The sequence below is a fragment of the Lygodium microphyllum genome, chromosome 12, assembly GCF_053477565.2.
Source record: "Lygodium microphyllum isolate KBCC chromosome 12, Lygodium_microphyllum_v1.1.10, whole genome shotgun sequence".
NCBI classification, from domain to species: Eukaryota; Viridiplantae; Streptophyta; class Polypodiopsida; order Schizaeales; family Lygodiaceae; genus Lygodium; species Lygodium microphyllum.
In genome coordinates, this window is record NC_141146.1 from 109,390,691 (window position 1) to 109,414,467 (window position 23,777).

The window sequence follows — 23,777 nt, forward strand, 5'->3', positions numbered from 1 at the left end:
CACCAGTTGTGATCAAGAAGAAGAAAAATAATCAAATTTGGCTATGTGTGGACTTTCGAGAGTGTAACAAGCAAATAGTTAAGGATTACTACCCACTTCCCTTTATTGGCCAGATTTTGGATCAATTGGCGGGTAGGGAGATATATTCATTCATGGATTGTTTTGAAAGCTATAATCAGATGGCGATTGTAGAAGAGGATAAGCTCAAAACGACGTTCATAACATTCTTTGGGACCTTAGTGTATCATGTGATGGCATTTGGTCTATGCAATGCACTTGGTTCTTGGCAACGAACTGCCGATAAGACCTTTGGTGACATTTCCCCTGAGGAGCTAAAGGTATTTATTGATGATTTAGGGGTAGCCATCATGAGAAAAAGGCAATTGATTATTTTACCAAAATTTTTTGAGCGATGCAGACAATTTCACATAGCTCTCAATCCGAGGAAGTGCATTTTTGGCGTACCTTATGGGCTCCTACTATGTCATGTAGTTAGCTCTGTAGGGATTGCAGCAAATCCTAAAAAGATCAAGGCTATAGTCGCCATGAGTCCGCCACACACCCCCAAATAAGTCCACATCTTTCTGTCATCAGTTGGATATTATCGACGGTTCATAAATGCTTTGGCAAAAAGAACATTGCCAATGACAAATCTGTTATCCTTCAACTGTTTGTTTATGTGGAGTGACCCTTGTAAAGTGGCTTTCAAGTAGGTAAAGCAGGTGTTGGGGGTAAAGGCGCCTCTACCTAGCCGCCCGTGTATTACTACACTGACAGTCATCGCCACTACACACTGCAGGTGGCGGGCGCCCATCACCATCACTTTATTCTTTATTCTTTTAGTGACAGTTTGAATAAAGGAAGGCAGGTCACACATTGTGACTGTTGAAGTTCCCATTTCTAGTCTCTCCCTTTCTTGCTCTTGCTCTCCCGTCGTAGCTCTCGAGTCCAACCTTCGATCCATCATTCCCTTTCAACTGGTATCAGAGCTTTGCTTTCCGACTCTTGAGCTTGGTTCATGGCATTCTCAGCATCTCATCGACTCCCTACTTGCATTGGGTCTCCTTCCCGATAGCCATATTTTGACTCCTTCGAGCTCTCGTCACTCCCTGGCTTCCCGAGCACCTTCTCGGCATTGTTGGGCATCTTCAAGGCATTACATTAGAGGTATTGCTTCATTATTTCAGAGTTTTACTTCAGTTCTCAGGTCTCACAAGCTGTAAACAATTTGTGGGCAGCCATAGCTCACACCTCTTGGAGCTTCCTTCACCTGGATCTTGCTTCCAGCCTATCAAGGCTTGCTAAGGCTTGGTGTAGGCCTTCTTTGGCCCTCGTTTGTGCCCCCTTTGGGCCCCATTGTTGACACGTGGGACAGCAGACCCCCCAGCCAGCTCACATTTTTTTTGGGCATGTTTCAAAGTCTGGCCCAAAAATCACTCTTTTTGTCATATCTCGGGCATTCAGAACTCGATTCAGGCAAGGTAAGAGTTTAAGTTGGGGTTTTGGCATGCTCCGGACACGATGGTGATGTCAAATTTGCCAAATTCTGATGATAGAATCTTTTGCAATAGATTTTAGGTCTGAGGCAGCATGTATTTGTATGCCTATGCTTGTTTGGGCATGACTACATAACCGGTTTGATGCCTATTGCATCCCGATTGGTTGGGGGATTGAAGCTACATGTAATGCTATGATTTTGTCCTGACTTTGGGGCTAGAAATACATAATTTATAATAGTAAATGCATGCTGAATACTCTTGGACTAAAGCTATCTTTCATGCTTTGACATATGCCTATTGGTTCCGGATGTATATCTTGGGTTATGCTATGATGTATTGATCATCAAGGGACGACTTTGAGCTTTCATTGAATCCAGATGCTTTTGGAAGCTTGAGCTTATTTCAGCCCGCACTTATTGACATTGGTATATGCTTTGACAGTGATGCTTCTTGGGTTCATGCATACCCATTGCCTACGGCTTGATGCTCATGTCACGGTTGATTACCCTATGCATACGTTGAGCTTGAGTGCTCATTGAAGCTCCACCTTGGATGCATTTTGGATTATCTGGAGTAGTCTTGGATGTTACTTGGCTTGTTAGAGTTTGGATTGGGATGTATTTGATGTCTTACATGCTTACAGATGCTCTACTGCCTACATATTCGAGATGTACTATTGATGTATTGTCTTGGACTTATGTCATTGGCACTGTGTCTTGCCTTGGCTTGAGCTCTTGAGCTCGTACATACAACTTTTGTACCAGTGGGAGCATTCTTGAATGCTTATCAGACATTGAGCAGGCAGTACTTTTATGCATTGAGCCGTTACATGCACTTGAGCAGTTCAGACACTTGAGACTTTGGGACTTCTTACCTTTTGGGATGATACATCATATGTCTTGGTTCACTGTATGCTTATGAGCTAAGTCTCAGTTTTGGATATGTATCTTTGTGAACTGACACCTACTTGTGTCAAGTTTTGGTAATGACAGTAACACTTTGCCCCGTTGACTGGGGGTGTGTCTAGTCACTGGCAGATGTTTGTATGACATACTTGGGTGTTGGATTCATGCTTATCAACCGTCATATGCTTATGCTATGCCCGCATGATGCCGGCTTTGGTCTTGGAAATATCTGATTGCCTTGGGATCCGATTTTGGCACTGTTAGCTCTCTTTTACTGAAATCTGAAATTTACTACAGCAAGCATATATGTATGGACTGACATGGATTTTTCATGCTGAAACACTCTGAAATGATGTGCTTTCACTAGTACTTGGTGGAAGGCAGATTTAGTTCCACTTTTCTTGCCATTTTCCCTCGATTTTGGTGATTTTTTTGTCATTTTCTACAATAAACAGCAAGCAGTTTTGAACTATCTACAGTCTTCCAGCCTGCATTATGGCAAGTTTGTCCAAACTGATCATGCTATTTTCAACATCACTAAGCTTGATGGTACAAATTACTCTTATTGGAAGAGCTAGATTTGGTAGGTGTTGGTGCAGAAATCGCAGATCAAATCTTTGAGGTTAAGCGGGCATCTGCCTACAACTATGCCAGATGAGGAATGGCTTGAGCTTGATGAATTATGCAAGTCCACCATTGTATTGTCTCTCACAGAACAAGTTCACTACAATGTATTTGAGGAAGAACAGAGTGCATGGTAGTTGTGGGATAAAATCAAGAATCTCTATGACAAGAAAAGTCCAGCGAGTCAAATGTATTGGCTGAAGCAGCTTATGGATCTGCGCATGAAGGAGAATGTGACTATGTCTACTCACTTGAGCTAGTTCCATGCTATACTCAAGAACTTGACTTTGCAAGACGTCACTTTTGCAGAGGATGTCACTCCTCTCTTCTTGCTTGGTACTCTTAATGAGTCATGGGATGTATTCCGCACTGCATTATGTGCCTCTACTGCTACCTTGAAATTATCTGATGTTGAGAGTGCTCTTTTGCAAGAAGAGGTTAACCATAAGAATTTGGATGCCTCTCGTTTGTCGCATGCTATGACAGTTAGAGGCAGGAATGATGGATATGAAAAGCATGGCAGTGGTAGTGGCCGTGGACGGGATTCTCAAAAATCTTGGTCCAAGTCTCATGGGAAGTCACGTAGCAAATCCTGTGGCAGGAATGCAGATGTTACTTGTCATCATTATGGGAAAAAGGGCCATATTAGGCCACAATGCCATGAATTGTGCAATGAAAGGCGCAAAGATAAGGAGAAAGACAAAGTGCAGGATAAGTCTTCTGATCGCAGCATAGTGCATGCAAAGTCCAGTGTTAAAATTGAAGAGATCAATGTTATCCAACCTGAGGATGTTGATGATGATGATTATATTCTTGCAGTTTCTTCTAGTGCTTCGTAGATGACAGAGATACACTCTATGTATGCACAGTGTTGGCTCTTGGACTCAGGTGCATCCTTTCATGTGACACCTTGCCGAGAGTGGTTTCATTCATACCGTACTGTTTCGGGTACTGTGCACTTGGGTGATGACAGCTCTCTTGATATTGTGGGCATTAGTGATGTTAGGCTGCAGTTTCCTTCTGGCAACAGTTTTGTTATGCAGGATGTACGTCATGTACCTGCTTTGACACGCAGTCTCATGTCAGTTGGATAGCTTGATGATGCAGGTTATCATGTATCTTTTGGAGACTCTGCATGGAAGATCACTCATGGCAGACTTGTGATTACGAGAGGTGCCAATGCTGGCAGTCTCTACCCCTTGATTATATCAGCTTCTTCCCTTGATCATGTTTTGTTTGTGGGTTCTATCCCACGTGTATCTCTTTGGCATGCCCGTTTGGGCCATATATCTTTGAAGGGAATGAAAATGCTTTCTGGTTTGCAATACTTACTGCCCCTTGATTATGCATGTTTTGATTCATGTGAGCATTGTCTTTATGGCAGGCAGACTAGGTCTACACATAAGAAGTCTGGTAGGCCACGCATGAGTGATCCCTTGGCATTGGTACATTCAGATGTCTGTGGGCCCATGCCTTGTCAGTCTATGGGTGGTGCAAAGTATTTTGTTACGTTCATAGATGATTTTTCACGAAAATTTTGGGCTTATCCCATTAAGCTGAAATCTGATGTCTTGGCTGTGTTTCAGAGATGGCTTGCATTAGTTGAGAACCAGTCTGGGTATAGGCTAAAATGCCTAAGGACAGATAATGGGGGTGAGTATGTCTCACATGCTTTTGAGTAGTTATGTGATGAGAGGGGTATTAAGCATCAATTGACCGCCCCCTACACCCCCCCAGAATGGTTTGGTTGAGCGGATGAATAGAACCATCCAGGAGCGTGTACGCAGTATGCTTAGTCATGCAGGCCTACCATAGAGCTTTTGGGCTAAGGCAGTTAGTACATCTATGCATGTCATAAACAGATCACCTTCTAGTGGTTTGGATTTCCAGGTTGCAGAGGAGGTATGGACTGGAAAACCCCCCTCTTATGCGCATCTCCGTGTCTTTGGATGTGAGGCATTTTGCCATGTGCCCACGGACAAGAGAAGTAAGCTGGATCCCAAGAGTGTCAAATGCATTTTCCTTGGTTATGGGGATACAGGTGAGATGGGTTACCGTCTCTGGGATCTGCAGGTGACTGCGAAAATTCATCCGCATTCATGATGTAGTCTTCCATGAAGACAAGATGCATAGGCAGCCTGAGAGAGTTGTTGAGATCTGCAGGATCATATTTTAGGAGGAGCCGAGAGCTCCTGCACAGCCAATTGGACAGCCTATAGCTGCAACAGATGCTCATGGTCAGGGTATTGGACAGGCAGTTGGGCAGGCAGCAGAGCCTGCCATGAGACGGCGGTCTACTAGAGGCAAACATCCACCGGATAGATTTCAGTCTTCGATGCATTATGTCTTAGTTACAGATGCAGGAGAGCCTTTCACTTATGATGAGGCTATGCGCAGGGGTGACAGTCACTCTTGGGAGAGGGCTATGCAGTCTGAGATAGACTCCCTGCATAAGAATGACACTTGGGATTCGGTTTCCTTGCCTAGGGGCAAGAAGACTTTGCCATGCAAGTGGGTGTACAAGCTAAAAAGTACCCCTGGACACCCCAAGCCGGCATACAAGGCTAGATTGGTAGCAAAGGGTTTTAAGCAGGAGCATGGTGTGGACTTTGATGAGGTCTTTTCTCCTATGGTTAAGATGACCACCCTGTGCTTAGTCTTGGCTTTGGTTGCTCAGCTTGACTTGGATTTATACCAGATGGATGTCAAGGCGGCTTTCTTACATGGGGCCTTGCATGATGAGATTTATATGGAGCAACCTAAGGGCTTTGCAGAACCTGGCAGGGAGCACCTAGTGTGCAAATTGAAGAAAAGTCTTTATGGCTTGAAATAGGCACCTAGGGAGTGGTATCATAAGTTTGATGCCTTTATGTAGTCATAGGGCTATAGTCGGAGTGCTATGGATCTGTGCCTTTACACGAAGAAAACTCGTGATGGTTCTTTATTGATTTTGGTACTCTATGTGGATGATATGTTGATAGCAGGGAAAGCTCATGATGAGCTAGATGCTCTTAAGGCTCAGCTCAAGAATAGCTTTGAGATGAAAGATCTGGGACAGGCCGCTCACATACTTGGTATGCGCATTACACGCGACAGGCATTAGGGACTCCTCTACTTGTCACAGAGGGAGTACATTCATAAAGTCCTTGAGCGCTTCCGCATGCATTGGCTATCCATTTCCTTCTTATGTGAAGGTATCACAAGCTGATTGTCCACAGACAGAAGAGCAGAAGGCCGAGATGGCCAAGATTCCCTATGCATTTGCAGTGGGCAGTCTTATGTATGCCATGATAGCCACTCGTCCAGATATTGCCTTTGCAGTTGGTGTTATGGCATGCTATATGGCTACACCTAGCAAGAAGCATTGGGATGCCGTGAAGGGTATCATGAGGTACCTGAAGGGCACTGCAGATATGTGCATATGCTATGGCAGCCATGATATAGGAGTCGTGGGGTACACTGACTCTAATTATGTAGGACATGTAGATAGTAGGAAGTCCACTTCCGGCTATGTATTCACCTATGTTGGAGGTGTTGTTTCTTGGATGTCCCAGGGTGCAGAAATTCACAGCCCTTTCTACTACAGAGGCTGAGTATGTTACAGCCACTGAGGCTTGCAAGGAGGCCATTTGGTTGGGTCGTTTAGTTGCTGACCTTGGTATTGATGCTATCCCTACACTACATTCGAATTCTATGAGTGCTACTCAGTTAGCCGTCTTCCATGCAAAGACGAAACACATTGAGGTGAGGTATCACTTCATACGTGGGGTCGTTGAGGACAAGCCTGTTGATCTTGTCAAGATCTCGACTGACCAGAATCCTGTAGATCTGCTCACGGAAAGCCTCTCTACAAAGCGCTTTGCCTTCCTCAGGAGGTTGATGGGCGTGGGATGAGATGACGTCTTTCCTCATCCTGTTGTACATGTGTACATATTTTACTATCTTTTTTCTTTTTCTTTTCACTCCTCACTGGGGCAGATTCACCTTTAAGTGGGAGGTTGTTGGGGGTAAAGGCGCCTCTGCCTAGCCGCACGTGTATTACTACACTGACAGTCTCACTGCCACTGCACACTGCAGGTGGCGGGCACCTGTCACCGTCACTTTATTCTCTATTCTTTTAGCGACAGTTTGAATAAAGGAAGTCCTGGTCACACATTGTGACTATTGGAGTTCCCATTTCTAGTCTCTCCCTTCCTTACTCTTGCTCTCCCGCCATAGCTCTCGAGTCCAACCTTCGATCCCTTTCAGCAGGAACTCGCAAGAGCACCTATGCTAAAAGCACCGAAGAGGGGTGAAATTTCTTGCTCTTGCTCTCCCGCCATAGCTCTCAAGTCCAACCTTCACTCCCTTTCAGTAGGAACTCGCAAGAGCACCTATGCTGAAAGCACCGAAGACAGGTGAAATTTTTTATATATTTTCAATAGCTACCATGCATAGCATTAGTTGCTGTTTAGTGCAGATGTGGGAAGAGAAGTGGTATCACCCGATTGCTTTTGCCAGTCGAAAGCTAGGTTTATTCGAAATTAATTATACTTATATGGAAAATTTGTGCCTTGTGATGGTCTTTGTGACTAAAAAGTTCAGGCACTACATCCTTTATGAGAAGATTGTCCTTTATACAAAGGCGGAAGGGCTACGACTGCTGATGAATAAGCTACAACCGCCTGACCATTTGGCAAAGTGGTTAATCACTTTGCAAGAGTTTGACTATGAGGTTAAGAGTAAACCACCTAGGTTGTAGGGTATCGTAGAGTGCCTTGTGGACTTTGGGGAGCCAAAGGAAGCTCTGGCTGAAGACAGTGACTAGGACTCATTGTTCAAGATTGACACGGCATCTATTCCCTCTTAGTATGCAGTGATAACGCATTATTTGTCGACAGGAGAGAGTGGATCTGGTCTACCAAAGTTAGAAAAGAGAAAGATCAAGCAATAGGCTTTTAAATTCATAGTAATCGCAAGCACGTTGTATCGGCAAGGAGTAGACGATATCTAACACTGATGCATAATGCCTGATGAGGTCCCTTTCATCTTAGAAGAGGGCCATGACTCTGCTTGCGGAGGTCATTTTGCTGGGCGGCTAACTGCACAAAAAGCCTTGAGGGTGGGATATTGGTGGCCAGCCATCTTCCAAGATGCATTCAAGTATGTTAAAAGATGCAACATCTGCCAACAACATGATAGCCAAGAGAATAGGAAGTGACCACTCACTCCTATTATGGTGATCCTTCCATTTGAGAAGTGGGGGATCGACTTTGTGGGCCCTATTACTACATCGTCCACTGCATAGAAAAGATATATTATCATAGTAACTGATTATTTTACTAAGTGGTTAGAAACACGAGCAACACAGGACAAGTCAATACTTTTGTAAGAGAGCGCAAGGTGCACCATGATTTATTTTAAGAGAGCCAAGATCTCACCCATGCAAATTGTAAAGGTAGATGGGCAGTAGGAAGGAAGCTAGCAAGATAGGAGGACAATGGAAAAAAGGGCCTAGGCCACCATGACCGGCCATGTAAAAAAGGGAATAAGGGGATGACCGCCCAAAAAGGGATTTAGGGTTTTGAATATAAATTTAAAAAGTGAATGAGAAGCTCATTCTTGTGTGTGGCCAAAAGTGGCTCTCCTCTTCTTCTCTTCATCTTGTTATTGCACTTGGATCGTGGAGTTACCAGAGTACTCGTAGAGAGAGAGAGTGCATCGACTATGTGAGAGGTAGCCATTAGTGCTTGGCTTGAAACCATTGAAAGAATAAGCAATCCGTGGGTCTTGGCGGTTGAGCTCGTCTCTATATTTTGGTTCCATTGTCGGGACCAAGGGATTCAAGCCTTGAGCATTTGCACGCTTCAAATCAAACATTGAAGTAGGGTTTTTCCCGAGCCAGTGCTTCAGGTAGATAGGTAGGAAGCAAAGGATTTTGAAGAGGTATTCAATCTCCTTAGCAAATAAGTTTTTGGTTTTTGGGATTTGGAAAAGCATGTTGGAGTAGTGTAGATTTTTTTTTTTTTTGGAAGCATTAGGGTAGGAAAAATGGAGGAAAAGAAAGGAAAATAAGCATTAGGGTTGATGTTGTCATAATAGGGCAAGAGGATTTGATTTGTTCGCCAATTTGTATTTTGGAGATTATTTGCTATTCCAAGTATATACAACTCTTCCTCTCTATCGATAGCTCTGATCTGGAGGTGCGTGCTACATCTAGTGACTGAAATTGTGTGATTGGATCAATTTCTCGTCGTGTTTGTCAAAATCGCACCGCGTTTGGCCCGTCCAAATGATGACGATTCTTGGCCTTGTTGTATTCGGCCATTCAGTCCATCACTAATCGGACGCTTAGGACTTGGCCCCGCCAAATCAACCATTCAGCCCATCTTACTCAGACAACATTCGGCCCTGTCATTTTCACCATTCGGACCAACTTTGCATTCAGCCCACCTGACTCGGCCCTTTGCCCGATCGATTCGGCCCACTACCGTTTGGCCACTTGGCCCTCAAACAACCACATTCGGACTAGCCAAATTTTATATTCAAACCAGTTGCATTCTGCCCTTTCTCATATGGCCCTCGGCTTTTGAACGGGCCGAATCAAACCTTAAAATCAACCCAGAGACCATATAGAGCCGAAACCACATCATTGACCTATCATTGGGCTGAAATCTAGAGCAAGCAATTCAAAACTTGGCTACAAACAATCCTTAAAATCACACATGGTATTTAGCAAAACAGCCCTACAGGCCGGGGGGAACTGCCCCCCAAACCACGCAAAGGGGGCAAAGAGTAGGCTAGAGAGAAAAAATGCGTCGTGATAGGTCCTCCAAATTAGATCCTAGTGTAGTAATGGCTCTGCACAAGCATAGATTCTCACTTGAAAAACAGCAACCAAAAGCCCATACCCAAACAGAGACCCTAGAACCTCAATGGGCTAATCTAGCCAACAAGGGAAAAAATGTCAAACCACAAAAACATGTATATGTTGCATTCAAATTGTGTCTAGTCAAAGCGGAATGCAACAACATCAAGTTACAACTGCAAGGATGATAGAAATGACAGTACTAATGATGGATGCACCTTGAATGGCACTGCACAGACAATCCAAGACATCAGTGGAGAATCCACATTTGGTTGTGCAGTTGAGGACTCAAAGGCATATATCAAAAGGCTTGAATTTATAAGCCAAGACCCGAAAGATGAAGACATAGTACCGCCTACTTATCTTAGGGTCAAACTCATCACAAAAAGAGAGCATAGTGTCGATGCTCTCATCGATGAAGGAGCAAATTTTAATATCTTGACCTATGAAGCATGGACCCTACGAGGCCAATCAGATCTCACACTGACTAATGCAACTATAATTCCTTATGGGGAACACCCACAATCACTTATAGGGAGGAGGAGGAGAGAAGAAGGAGTGGGAGAGAGAAGGAAAATAGTGGGAGAGAGAAGAGAAGAAGAAGAGAAGGAGAAGGAGTGGGAGAGAGAAGAGAAGGAGAAGTAGTGGGAGAGAGAAGAGAAGAAGAGGGAGAGAAGGAGAAGGAGGGAAGAGAAGGAAAGAAGAGAGAATTAGAAGAAGGAGGAAAAAGAAAGGGATAGAAGAGAGGAGAGGAGAAGGAGACAGGCAGAGGGAGAGAGGTAGAGGAGAAAGAAGAAGAGGTAGAAAGAAGTAGTAGAAGAAGAAGAACAACAAGAGTAGAAGGAGAAAAGAAGAGAAGAGGAAGAGAAAGAGAGGGAAGGAATGGAAGGAGAAAAGAAGTGGGAGAGGGAGAAGGAGAAGAAGAGAGAGAGAGAGAGAGAGAGAGAGAGAGAAGGAGAATAAGTGAAGAGAAGAAGAAGAGAGAGAGGGAGAAAGAAAGAAGGAGAGGGAGTGTGAGTTGGTGAGTAACTGCAACAAGCCACACCCAAACCACTCTCTCGACAAAGGACCCATCCAGCAATCTTTCCCACCCGAACGTGTCAACCCAAAACCCGTTAAGGTTCAGACTGCCCAATCTCCACGAGGCGAATGGCTCCCAAGAAGAAAGTCGCGGGAGGCGTGTCAAGATTGTGGGAGAGAAGGAAGGAGTCTCACTTGTAGCTTTCTTGCTTGCACAATGGGGGAATACACACAAGAGTGGAGGCTGAAAACAGTTTTCCTCTTCTTAGTTGTGTAAGCCAAAAAGAACTCTAGTACATAGAAATAGAAGAACCCTATATATGGGTCTCAAACCAAACTCAACTAACTAAGGTGGCCTACTAACTGAGCCACAAACTAGAGTAGATAAGGATAGCTGTCATCTAGCTATTATTCATGGGCGGTGTACCAACCGTGTCAACTGACAAGTCGGTGCCATAAATGCACAATGGTCACCCTGGCATATCACGAGTGGAGCTCGATATCTCAACACTCCCCCTCGAGCTCAATCCCAATTCCTGCACACCAAATAGGTCTCTGAACTTGCGCAGCTTCTCTGCGCCTAATGCCTTCGTGAATATGTCAGCTACCTGATCCTCTGTACTGACATAAACTAGATCAATAAGACCTAGTAAAACCCTCTCCCGCACATAGTGATAATGCACCTCAATGTGCTTTGTTCTAGCATGATAGACTGGGTTATTTGCCAAGTATATACTACTCATGTTGTCACAATAAATGACAACTGGCCCATCTGTAGGCTGATGCATATCATAAAGTAGCTTATGCAACCAAGCTACCTCACATGCAGCCATTGCTGCACCCCTGTACTCAGCCTCTGTGCTCGATAAGGCAACTGTAGGCTGTTTCTTGCTGCTCCAAGTGACTGCAACACTCCCAAAAGAGAACACATATCCACTGGTAGATCATCTATCAGAAATACTACCAGCCCAATTAGCATCAGTGTATCCATGCAACTGTATCTGAACCCCAGTCTCATAAAGTAGTCCATACTGCAATGTGGACTTCACATACCTGAGTATGCGTCTAGCCGCATCCAAATGCGGTTTCCTTGGAGCCTGCATAAACTGACTTACCAATCCAACAGCATAGCTCAAATCTGGCCTGGTAATAGCCATATAAATCAAACTTCCTACTATGCGTTTGTACATAGTAGGGTCTTCCAAAAGCTCACCTGCATCTGTGCTCAACTTCACATTCTGCTCCAAAGGAACTGAAATAGGCTTACAGCCTGTCATCCCATATTTCGATAGCATGTCCAATCCATACTGCCTCTGCAAGAGCCGTATCCCACTTGGTGATCTAATCACCTCAATGCCCAAGAAATAACGCAGCTCTCCCAAATCCTTCATCTCAAACTTCTGCTTCAATAGCAATTTCACATGAAGGATATCTTCATCACTGTCACCTGTCATAATCAAATCATCAACATAAATGACAAGTAGCATAATACCTTTCTCTGTTTTTCTCACATAAAGTGAGAAATCTGCCTTGGAAATCTGAAAGCCAATAGTGACAAGATACTGTCCTATCTTGTCAGACCATGCTCTAGGTGCTTGCTTCAAGCCATACAATGTTTTCTTCAACCTGCAAACAAACTCAGGATGAACAGCATGCACATAACCTGGTGGCTGCTCTATATATACCTCTTCTTGCAAATCACCATGCAAGAAGGCATTCTTTACATCCATCTGATGTAAAGACCATTCCTTTGATGCATCCATAGCAATGACTGCTCTTACGGTTGCCATCCTTGCAACCGGACTGAATATTTCTTCATAACCAATGCCATATATTTGTGCATACCCCTTGACTACTAATCTTGCCTTGTATCTGTTCACAGAACCATCTGCATTGTGCTTCACCTTATAAACCCACTTACAGCCAATTGCATTCTTAGCTTTAGGCAAAGGTACCAATTCCCATGTAGCATTTGCTTCCAAGGCATCCATTTCTTCATCCATGGCTTTCTCCCATTTTTCTTTTCCCATGGCTCGCTCAAAAGAAGTGGGTTCTGGTTCCTGTATCACTTTGACCATATATGCATAGTGAATGGCTGTAAATCCATCATATTTCAGCCTATCCACAGGATACCTAGCTCTGGTAAACCTGCGCAAAGTAGGTTCACTCCCAGGTGCTCTCAAAACATCCTTGGTCTTCCTTACTCCAGGTGTAACAATATAAGGAATACCCAACTCATCATCAATGCTTTGTTCTGAGCCACTAGATTCACCATCCACATAAGAGTGGCCTGCATTCACATCAAACATGGGCTGATCTACCTTCTCTTTTCCTTTTCGTGATACATGCATACCACTATCTGCATTGCTTTGAGAAGATTCTCCTGATCTCAATCTGCATGTCCATGGCGAAGAATGTGAACCATTGCTAGAGGACGCTCCAGGTCCACTAATATCTTGTGACTGCTGCTGTGAATTCTGTGCAGCATTACCATTTTGTGCATCTACATTATTAATCACATTTACTGGTTTACACCAGCTACTCATCTCATCAAAAACAACATCTCTGCTCACTGTAAACTTACAAGTAGAAGGGTTATAGCATCTATACCCTTTCTGCTGCAAAGAGTAACCAATAAAGATGCACTTCTCGGCTTTTGGATCCAACTTGGATCTCAACTCATCTGGCACATGAACATAGGCAATGCAACCAAAAAATTTCAAATGAGAAATATCTAGTTTCCTACCAGTATACCTCTCCTCTGGAGTCATCCCATGTATTGCTGCAGTGTGAGTCCTGTTCATTATGTAGACTGCTGTAGCAACTGCCTGAGCCCAATAAAAATCTGGCATGTCTTTTTCATTGAGCATGGCACGAGATACCTCTCCAATATGCCTATTTTTCCTTTCTGCAATTCCATTTTGTTGTGGGATATGACTGCATGAATATTGCTGCTTTATGCCATGCTCCTGCAGGAACCTTGCAAACTCATTTGAGAGGTACTCTCCCCCTCCATCTGACCTTAGGCATTTTATTTGCAGGCCTGTTTCTTTTTCAACCATAGCTTTAAGAGTTTTGAAATGCCCAAAAACTTCACTTTTCTTTTTCATAAAATACACCCAAATTTTTCTGCTATAGTCATCAATAAAAGTGACAAAATAATGACAGCCTCCAAGAGATGCAGCTTTAGTAGTCCACACATCAGAGTGGATTAATTCCGATGGCTTCTTACTCTCTTGAACATGTCTAGGAAATTGTTTCCTTGCATGTTTTCCAAATTGACAGGCTTCACATACCTTATGCATTTCTGCAACCTTGAATTTAGGCAATCCTGCAACAATATTTTGGGCCTACATTGATTTAAGTCGCTGTACATTAACATGACCAATGCGTTTATGCCAGATATCAATATCTGCAACTACACCGGTCCCATGTGCAAACATTGCTACACTCAATTCAGGCATGTCTGCATCCAACGTAAACATTCTGCCCTTCTTCTTTCCTTTTGCTATCAAGCGACCTTTATTTTTCATATCCTCAACAAAGCATCCCTGAGGATTAAATCTGACCTGCAAGCCCTGCTCAGCCATTTGACCAACAGAAACCAGATTCTTGGTGATATTCGGGACATGAAATACATCGGACAGGTATTTCTTTTTCCCATCCTGCATAGACAAAGGAATTTTTCCAATCTGCACAATAGGATGTGCAGTATCATCACCAGTCTCCACAAATCCTGGTTTTTCCATTTTCCTTGCATCCTCCGTCCATTCTGCATGACCTGTCATGTGGTTTGATGCACCTGAGTCAACATACCATACATTGTTGCTTTCTTCTGCACTTGTCACAGAATTGTTCATGTGCTACACCATAAACAAATGCTCATTTCTGTCATCACCCTGTCTACTAGAAGATGCATAATTTCCTTGTTGCAATTTTCCATTCATGATGTCATTCTGCTTTTTATAGCAGTCTTTAGCCATATAACCCATTTTACCACAGTAGTAGCATTCAACATTGCTGTTTGCATTTTGGCCTCTTTGCCATCCACCACGACCTCTTTGGCTCCCCCTGCCTCTAGAGTTACCACGTCCTCCTCCATAGGACTGGTTTTCTTGAGTTTGCTGCATATGCTGATTTCTACCACGGCCTCCAGATCGGCCTCCTCTACCTCTGCCTCTACCTCTTCCAGCATTTGAGTAGAAGACAGCTTCTTTTGAAGTTCCTCCTGAAGAAGATGCACCACCATTTCTCTGCTCCTCATAAATTAGAAGAGCAATCAACTCCTCAAAATCAGGAAATCTTTCACGGACGGAAATGGATGTTCGGAACTGTGCATAATCCTTTCCTAGACCATTCAAGGTCACAGAAACTAAATCATCATCTTCCACTGGCGACCCAATGGAAGCAAGTGCATCTGCAATCTTCTTCACCTTCATTGATGCTCATATTTTCTCTTTGCACATTGTGCAACTCTTGCTTGAGCTGCATTTTCCTGGCTTGCGTATTTGTGCTATACATTTTTGACAAAGTATCCCATGCCTCCTTTGGCGTACTTGCATCTTGAATATGCACAATCATAGAGTCTGAAATGCTGATAGACAACCAATACATAACTTTCCTGGCTCTCTCATGCCATGCTTTAAATGCATGCGTTTGCTGTTGATTGAGAACATTAGGAAGAATTGGTTCTTCTTCATTTCCTGCAACAAATTCCCAATATCCTTTTCCCATAAGAAAATTCGTCATTCTAAACTTCCATGCTTGGAAGTTGTTCTTGTCAAGCTTTTCAGTGACAATCTATGAAAGAGAATCAGACGCCATTACAGAGCACTACAAAAAATTATGTCACTGCAAAGAACACAGCTTCAACCTCACAAGGGCAAATCTACAAAACTGACGAAAGTGGTATTTGACCACACAATCACTTCCTTGTGACGATTTTCTATCAACAGGCAACAGGGATGATTCTGTAACTCCCAATGTCTCTGCATACAGACATACGATGCAATTTCTACAGTAACTTTTCACCAACCTGTAGAACAGTGGTTGCACAACATAAAACTGGGCCTTTTCTTGAGTGCGTGCAGAAAACTTCCGCCTCCAAAACAGGCCCCGAAATGGCCTCAAATTAAAAAAACAAAGATATCAAGGGCTAAAGCCCTACCCTCAGCATATACTGCCCTCTTGCTACATCGTGAAGGGCGTCTCAATCTGAGACAATGCACTTTTGCACTTTCCGGCTGTGCTACCTACAGAGACTTGCTCCCAAAATAGAAAAATGAAAGCAACACTGGTCCTCTTACCAGAACGCCGCGAGCTTGGTTTGCTTTCTTGAGCTCCTTACCACGAAGAAGGCTCTGATACCATGTCAAGATTGTGGGAGAGAAGGAAGGAGTCTCACTTGTAGCTTTCTTGCTTGCACAATGGGGGAATATACACAAGGGTGGAGGTTGAAAACAGTTTTCCTCTTCTTAGTTGTGTAAGCCAAAAAGAACTCTAGTACATAGAAATAGAAGAACCCTATATATGGGTCTCAAATCAAACTCAACTAACTAAGGTGGCCTACTAACTGAGCCACAAACTAGAGTAGATAAGGATAGCTGTCATCTAGCTATTATTCATGGGTGGTGTACCAATCGCGTCTGCAACTGACAAGTCGGTGACATAAATGCACAATGGTCACCCTAGCATATCACGAGTGGAGCTCGATATCTCAACAAGGCGTAGGCGCCCAAGCTACCTGTAATGTTGGAGAGGTGAGCAGAGCGACCAACGCCACACATACGAATCAAGCCCAGATTCTAAGATTTAAAATTGATTAGGAATTATTTCTCGTGGAAGGGATGAAAGGATTGATGACGTGCATGGAACAAGAACGAGTCTTAGGGTTCTGTTTACTCTAAGTACTAAGATGCATGTGTGAAACGATAGAGTTTGGAATTCGCATAAGATTTTAAGCATGAAATGATAGCTTTTACACACATAAAATGATAAGGTTATTGCCTTATTTCACATAAAATGATAGCTTTTTAACCAGTTCGGTGCATGAATAGTCATTTAGAATTCACGTTTTGCAATCATGGTTAAAAGAAACACATGAAATGTTAATTTATGTTCATGAGATACACTTGCATCGTTAGACAAAACCCTAGACTTTCATAGATGCAAGTCACATGTGATCCGGTGCATTAGAAATAAGTACTCATTGTTGCTAGGAATAAAGAGAGATAAAAATTCATTTAGGAGGTACAACTATACTAAATGCACAATGTGCACAATGGTTAAGGTTGATTGGGAAATCCTGCATAGAACCGCACTAAGAGAATTGGAAGGATCGCATGAATCTAGACTGCATCTTGAAAGTCTAAATGAAGAATCATGTGTTGCCATGTATGTTAACTGAGCTTGGTTGGAATTAGAGATTAAAATAACCTTGGTTGGGTTGCGAATAAGGCATGTCTGTTGCCTTGACTGACCAGCTAATGCTTGAGTTAGGGACTAAGATACCCTAAGGTAAAATCCCAAGGGAAAAGGGCAAGTATAAGTCAACTCCCAAGACCATTTGCTTGCATAATCTTGTTTGAAATTATTGGGTTCTCGCCAAGTCGCGAAAAGACCCAAGATCGGATGCTAGGAGCATCTGGGGAAAAAAGGAGTCACATCTTAGGAGTCGATCGTGCAAATGACCTCTGAAATGTTCGTGCTTGTACTTAGGTACATTATTTGATCTCTTTGCTCAAGGAACTAATTCAAGGAAAACACTTAATACTTCAGGTTGAAAGCCTAGAGGGAGAGGTAGGAACAGTTACCTCCGACTGTCTGCCTGGCCCTATCCAAGGGGTTTGTTAGCCGCGTCGGGTATATGGACCTAACCCACCGCGAGAGGTCTCTCCGTGGGTGCTACTTGAAGCGAGAGGACGCTTGGGTGCCAGGGGAGGCTCTGGCTATAAATCCCTTGCCTCCGGATCCCGCACAAGGGACCGACATGACTTGAGATGGGATCTCAAGGCCCGTGTACTAGTCAACAAGTGAAACTTGGAGCAGCAATCCTATAGATTGCTGGGATAGTCTTCGCGCGTGATATTGGATGTACTCCAAGATTTTGATAAATAAAGAGCAGTTATTGGAGAAAAAGGAACTTGCTTGGCATTGTTTTTGTGTCAGTGCCTAGGTTACGTGAAGGAACCCGTGATTAATTTGTTTAATTAAGGAAGCTGATTTTGCATGTCAAAACGTAATGTGTTAGGTAATTAGATAACTAAAGCAAATTGAGGAAAGTGCGGTGGACGTGACTTAGGCGTCCTACGAAAGGGTGGTCCTGGTTAGCTGGGAACTTTTCTCAAATGATGAGATAATAAGACAATGAAGACCTAGTATCAGTAGATGTAGAATTTTTGGTTTATTCGATTTTAGGGGAAAGGAATGGGACTATGCCATATGGCAAAGAGGTTGACCTTCGCATCTCTCTCATTTTCCATTCTCCATGAACCAAGTGCAGCATGAATCTACTTCAACTCTGTTGTTCCTACACAAAGTGGTATATCTGGAGCTCGACACTAGCTCCTTCCTAGAGACTTTGCTGATAGGAAAGGAACCCTGACCTCAAGTCGATCCCAAGTGGGAACGGCTAGACACTTCCGCTTGGGCAGACTCAGGAAGACCTAGATCGCAAACCCTATGTCATTCCCTGCGAGTGCCAGGCGGAGCCTTCTAGACACTCATCCCGATGGGCTGCTAAGATGTGTCCCACAAGCGAACAAGCGGGCACGTTACATTAAAGAAAATTTATGTTATGAATTATTTTGATTTTTGACAAAAGAAAGAAACAATGCTTGGTTTTCATGCCAGATGGATCAATGCCACATTCAAATTCCCAAGGGTATGGGCAATGGATAGGGTTGGCACATGCTATGCTAGGGGGATCAAAACTGCATTAAAATTTTCAAGGATTCAAGGAATAGAATCGAGATTCTTTGATGGTATTCTAGATTATTTGCTTCCAATGAGATTGCTTACCCTAACATTCCCATGGCTTTTGTGGGTGACCTCAATGTGCCTTCTTTTTGTATAAAAGATAGAGTTTCGTGCCAATTTAATGGCAATCTAACTATATAGTCCAATGGAGGTGTTTTACTTGCAACGTCCAAAAAACATCTAACTTAAGCCTAATTGTTGAGTGCTGAAATGATATGTTTTTTTGGGTTGATTTTTTGTTGTTTTTGTTGCTGAATGGTTGTTTTTTGTGATGGATCGTTTGAAATTGAAGATGTTTTGAAGTGTTTGGAATGTTTTGATTATGTTTGAAGGGTTTATGATGGTTTTTTATGAGGATATGTTGTTCTGTAGGGTTCTGTAATTTTTTCTATTTGGTTTTGTAAGGTCTGATTTTCTTCTTTTTTCTTCTGATTTGTTTCTATTTTGAGATGGTTGAATGTATATTTTGAGAGATGTTTGAGGTTGTGCTAAAAGGTTCATGAAAGATTGAATTGGTTTTGGTTTGGTTTTTATGGTTTTTATGGTCTCTGTTGATCTTCTGTAAGGTTCTGTGGTTCTGTTGTTCTATATTTCTGTTGCTCTGTGGTATGTTCTATTTGTTTCTGTTGAGTGTTATGTTGGATGTATGGATGTTTTGGGAAGTGTTTTTTTTTTTAGGAAAGGATGAATGGAAGCTCTATTCAAGCTAATTGAAGTGAAGAAGTAGCTGTTGAAGATTCGCGGAAGGTTACAAATGAACAGTGATAGAAGTCAAATCTCACAGGACACTATGATGTCTCTAGTGCCTCTCCGCATCTAACATACCTTTTGGGAGGTGTATCCATGACCAAGAGAGGAGAATTGAGTGCCATTCTTGAGTATTTTAGTGAGGCTATGGTGTATTATTGAGAGAGCGAGAGCATGTGAGAGAGAGAAGTGAGAGAAACTCAGTTCTATGCCTAGAAATAATGTATTTACTATGAGAGATAGAGAGAGAATTGAAGATGAATACTATGTAATTGATTTCCATTCAAAAGTGGTGTATTCTTTTTTGTTCATTGTTCTATTGATGGATTCTGTGAAGATGTTGAAGATTATGGTTGATTTCATCAAATCCATGTGAGATATCTACTATGATGCTGTGTGAAGATTTTTTTCTTTTCCTTGTTGTGGTTCTCTAAAGAATAAAATAAAAGCTTGTTGATGTTACAAGATAGATTCTCTTGCAGTAGAAACCCCTTTTCCTTGGTGTCTTTCTTGGGGCTCCATGTTTTTGGTGCGCAGCCAGGGAATATTGCCATCAACAAGCATCAAAAGAGGCTGAAAATGAAAGAAATGGCATTGCCAAGAAGAGGAAAATTCAATGGATGATTGCAAAATTCCTTCTTCCACTAAAGAGTTAGAGATTCTTATTGTAAAAGCCACTTTCTACAAGAAGTTCATCCCACAATGGTGGAAACATATTACCATCATGATGCAAGCTCTATGTGGTGGACTATTTCCTCTTCCTGTTGAAGCAGCAGAAACTTGCATCTTGGTGGCAAATTGTTTGGGAACAAACTAAAGGGTAGAAATAGAGAGAATGACCATCCATGGAAGATTTGGCATTCATTGAGAATTTTCCAGCCAGACATTATCAAGTGGGAGATCGTGAAGAAGCTTCAGGAGTCGTAGTCAGTGGAGGTTCACGAAAACAAGAAAGAAAAGAGTTGGAATTTGTTTGTGGATACTCAACACCAAGATACGTGGGATGCTTGGTGTTCTGTAAAATCTTCTATTTGTCCAATTTGCAATCCACTGGAAGTTGGTAGACACAATGTTCTTCACAACATACACTGTTGAAACCCTGAGAAGCTAGCATTATTATGATGATGGCACAACAACGATCCTAAGAAGAATGAGTTTTGATACTTTCAGAACAGAATATCTCCGCCTCTGTAGTACACCCAACTGCCAATGCAATTGAATGAGGGACTAAATGGAGGGGAACTAGCTGAACAACTAGACTCTCCAAAAAGAGAGGCAGTTGTACCCTCACAACCTAGCAAGGTTATTCAACAAGCCACGGCTATGTCCCAAGAGGATACACCATAGAAAGAGAAGGCTAAGGCCCAACCAAGCACATCAACAGCTAACCTAGTTCAGGTTCGTGAGTCTTTAAAGGATATACCTCAATTGCCCAAGAAAAAGAGGAGAAAATAATGAAAACAATGGTAGTTGCAAGTGGCTGTAGTGATGAACCCAAGGACAACACTGAATCTACCAAGAAAACAGGCCTCATGGTGGCATCTACAATGCCTATGCCCTCAACTTGCAAGAAACACCCTTCCTCTCAACAAGAAACCATGCTCACACACACAAAAATGTGGCACACAATCATCTTCATCCTCACGCTCTCCTTCTTCCATGGAAGAAATAAAACAAGAAAGCACACTAAAGGAAAGAGAGCAAGAATTGTGCCAAAATGGGAGAGAGGGAAATGAAGTGTGACATGAGAAGATAAAGGAAGAGAGAGATGTAATCACCTCAACCTCCCACCTCCTCAAATCTCACAACTGCAACCACCTACTTTTCCTTTCTTAAATTATAAAATTGAGTTTGCATACATTGGCTAAGGTCTAAAGACCCTTTATATTTTAGAATGAGACAAAGGTGTTTGACCTTTCGTTTTCCTTTCAAATTTTAAAATGTTGGCCTTTTGGACTACACATTTTACATTGCTTCATATTTGAGTTTTTTTCCAAAAGGTACATTTGCAATGAGTCATTTTACAAAAAGTTGTTTCCATGTGAGCACATTTTGGTGCCTTTATTTGCACATATTTCTTGGTCATCATTCTCCCACACTTAAGAGTGAAGCATCCCCGCGAAAAAATTGAAGAAGAACCATGATCAGCTCCAGGAAAAATCTTTGTTTTCATATTTTTCTTCAATATTCATTTCTTTTCTTCGTCGTCTTTGAATTTTCATTGGATAGGGAAGGAAAATAATCGCACAAAAGTACACACAACTAGGACAAGGAGCCTAGGTTGAAAATCACACCAAATAAAACAACAAACAAAACCCAAAAGATAGGACTCTTCAATAATTTTTCTTACAAGGATGACATCACACCCAAGATAGGTTGAAAGACAACCACACCGTGAAGCACAATAATAAGCCCGAGAAAGATATAAACATTAAGCATACCCTTACGAAGGATAAAACATTGATCTCCCACCTGAAAAAATAAATGAAAGGAAAAGTGAGGGAATTTTTTATTAAGGATAAATCAAAAAAACTGAAACAAAACAAAGTAATGGCTTGTGAGGGTTGATGAGCATGGGAACTCTTTGGTGAGAGAAGGCAGAAGAAAGAAGAAAATCAACCATATAAATAAATCATTGTAGAAAAAGTGGTTTGAGTGTTCAAACTTAAAAAAACTTGGTCGAGGAAGATAAGGAAAGAAATAGAAGCCAATTATGAAAATGATGATGGCCCTTGATTGCGCTGCAAGAAGAAGTCCACGGCTATTGGTTTGACGTTTGCTGTTGATGATGCTATCATTACTATTATCGGAGGTGATCGCAAGGACACTGTTCAAGCATCTAACAGGGGGAGCAAACATGGTGGAGTGGGGCGGGGAGATAGTGAACATGAGATGGGATAACAGCCTGCACACGATGACACAGATGGGGGTGGGGGAGCTCTAAAGCATGGAGATGGTGGAGTAGGAGACCTAGAAGGCAGCCGCTTGCTGAGTAGGCATCTAGGTTGCCTAGAATAGATGATCTACTTTATTGATGATAAAATAGAGATAGTGTGCAGGTTTTGTGAAACTCTTGGTGCTGTAGTTTGAGGAATCGAGCCAGCTATTGCAATGGTCACAGGGAAGCATACTTGTCATTGCACCGAGAGAGATTGTCGTTGCTTGGTTGGGTAGTGGAAAAAGACAAAAAGGAAGGCATGAAGATGGGGGCTAAGGGTCATGGAAGAAGGAGAAGGTGAGTGGCTACAGATCTGATAGAGGTGTTGTGTGATAGACTAGGGCGGCGGACCAACAATCCTACAACTGGCAATCCCTTGTAATCATCTTCTTCTTTGTATGCAGAATCCACAATTTAACCAAACATTCATCCTCATATTTTCAAACCTTAACGGTTTCTTTTGCGTCATTCTTCTTTGGCTTCAAATTTGCAATGGTAGAAGCCTATTTCTTCTTGCAAGCTTCAAGAACATCCATGAGTTCCCCTAGTAGGATCGCCAAAAATGATGAACCCAAGGATAGCACCATATCTACCAAGAAAAACAGGCCTCATGGTAGCATCTACAATGCATGTGCCCTCAAAAACCTACAAGAAACACCCTTCCTCTCAACAAGAAACCATGCTCACACACACACACAAAAATCTAGCACACAAGAAATACGACCATCATCTTCATCCTCACTAAATGACCGACCTGAGACTTAGCCACTTTTAATTGGGTTTCCAAGAAAACTCCTACAAGTTGTTGCATTGAATAGGTGATATTGATAACTAATTCCTATGATTTATCTAGCCGTCCATGATATTTATGACACTTATTAGTAGTAGTCCAACTAATCTCATGAAAATATCTAAACTTTAGTAAACCTACTTAGTCTCGCACTTCGCTTTTGTTTTTAACCTTCACGGCTATGTCTCTATACTGGACACTAGGATTCTAAGCCTAGGATTTTTATCTCTAAGGGAATCGGTTTCAGAGCATAGATCCAATGGATCTATCTACACATCTCCATTTAAATTATTTTTAAATTATCTCTTCTCTACCTCTATATCATAAATTCCTTTTATTATTTATTAATTAATAAACATTCTTCTTTCCTCTTCATTACTAAACATCGATCACGATAAAAACAAGTTCTCTCTGCACTCTTATGTGTACA